Here is a 2,305-nt window from a genome sequence, read left to right as displayed (position 1 = left end):
TTTTATTTATTATTATTTTTTATTTTATGTGTACGTGTGTATTGCCTGCATGTAGGTAAGTGCACCCGTGTCGTGCAATGCCCATGGAAGTCAGAAAGGCTGTCGGATTCCCTGGGACTGCAGTTACGGACAGTTCTTAGCTGACATGTGGGTGCTTGGATTCAAACCTGGGTCTTCTGCAAGAACAACCAGTGTTCTTAACCACTGAGCCATCTCTTCAGCCCCAGGAAGCTATTCTTTAAACCAATTTCTGTTCTATGAAAAGCAAAATCCATGTTGTAGATTCTTCTAGAAACTCCTACACTTCCCAGCAATTGAAAGCCAGGTGTGATAAGTTTTAAAGCTTGAGAATAATGCTAGAGATAAACACCCACAGCACAGAGAGGCAAACCTGTGGCGGTCATAAAGGCACAGTCTGCAATCTCTCTTGTTTTTGACCCCAGAGTCCCAAACATGCTCAGACAATTGTGTCCACAGAATTGAGGCTGGGTCCTTGGTCTCACACTTCTTTGCTCCGTGGTCTTGGGCAAGCCTCTTAAACCTCTTAGCTTCCATTTCTTCCCTGGAAAACTGTCAGTAAGGGTTATGATGAGTGGATAATACTCAACTTGAAATTTGTTGTTAAAATAATGGGCTTGAGCTTAGCTCAGTGGCTAAGAGCATTGGCTGCTTTTGCAGAGGACCCATCTATAACTCCAGTTCCAGGGGATACTATATCCCCTTCTGACCTCCATGGGCATTGCACGTCACAATGGCTTACATATAAGCAGGCAATACACTCATACACATAAAGTAAAAATAATAAATAGAAGAGAAATAATATAAAATGACAGGAAAGTGCTTAATGAAGTGAGCAGTGTAACACAGTTCTAAAGTACTCTTTATCTCTCTCTGGCAAAGTGATATATGTAAGCACATTTACAATGTGCAGTCTGAAAGTCTGGGTTTGATCTTTCTCTCTAATTCTGAGCCTGGTGAACTTCCACAAGTCTTTCAACTCTGACTTTCATTTACTCATCTCATCTATAAAATGGGCTAGTTGTGCAAGGTATGAAGGCATGGTCTGTAATCGTAGCATGCAGTGGACGAGGCTGAGGTTCAAGGCTCTCTTGGGCTGTACAGGGACAAGTACAAGTTGTTGTTTTCTCCAAACAACATCAATGATAAAAACCCCAAACAAAGCCAAAACCAAATTAAAGTTTAATAAAACACTGTGTGACACAGTTCTATAACAAATGTCAGTTACTGTGAACATTAGCTTTAATAAACCTTTTAACTACTAGCTGATAAATCCCCATTTTACTTTCCTATAAATTGTACTCCATCCCACCTCAAGTTATGCACACTAGTTACTTTTTAAATTATTGATGGGTTCTACTTTAGTCTCCTTACCAAAACAGTTTCCTTGTAACACTTAATGGCTACCTGCAGACTTAATGAAATTCTTACAGTGCTTTTTTCTTCATAACACCTCCAAAGAAATCTCTGTGAAGAATTAGTCCTTTGCTCAGCTTCTTTCTGCAGACCTCTGAAGGTGCAGAAAGCCAATGTTCAGGGGCTTCTCTCCACTCCTTCTACAGAGATCCTCAGCACTGATTGCTTTGGCTGCCACGTGCATCAGCTCACCCCTCATGTTTCCCTCTGGCCTTGGCCTTTCTAACTCATTCCAGTGTCCTATTACCGACTATATCTAGCACCAGTTCATATTCATCTAAAATAAATCACTATTTTTTTGCAGGCTGGAGATGGACCCAAGGCTTTTCACATGCTAGGGAAGTGCTCTGTCCCTGACTTGTACCCTTAATCCTTGGTTTTGTTGAGATGGGGGTCTTAGCATGTAGCTCAGGCTGGACTGGAACTCACTATGTAGCCCAGACTGGCCTGAAACTCTGGATCCTCCTGATTCTGCCTCTTGGGTGCTGGAATTGTAGGTGTGCATCAGCATAAAAGTCACTTCTTCAAAAGCAACTGTTCTACTAAGTGATGTCACATTAAATTGGATAATGATTAATATATTACTCTGTTTCAGAGCTGTGAGCAATTTTCCACAGTAACTTTAGAAAGCCTGCACCTGTGATAACATGGTCTGTGGCAATCTGAGTCCTACTCAGCTGTCTAATGTTATAGGTCGGTAGTTTCTCTGTAAAAATACCCTACTTGTCAAACTTTTCTCCTCAGTCTTCCCAAATAAGCAGAGTGCATTTCCATACCTATGTGATTGCCTATACTTTTTCCCTTGGGTTAATTTCCAGCTGTGTGTGTGTGTGTGTGTGTGTGTGTGTGTGTGTGTGTGTGTGTGTATTTA

At 41.3% G+C, this 2,305-nt stretch overlaps 1 protein-coding gene across 11 annotated transcripts in view; it reads right to left on the bottom strand.

The window, feature by feature from the left end:
* Positions 1–2,305, bottom strand: part of Unc80 (unc-80 homolog, NALCN channel complex subunit) — a 232,591-nt gene that overhangs the window by 87,520 nt on the left and 142,766 nt on the right. The window lies entirely within an intron of this gene.

Source organism: Nannospalax galili, unplaced genomic scaffold (assembly GCF_000622305.1).
Source record: "Nannospalax galili isolate Female #2095 unplaced genomic scaffold, S.galili_v1.0 scaffold281, whole genome shotgun sequence".
Lineage (NCBI taxonomy): Eukaryota > Metazoa > Chordata > Mammalia > Rodentia > Spalacidae > Nannospalax > Nannospalax galili.
This window is presented reverse-complemented; position numbering and strand designations above follow the sequence as displayed.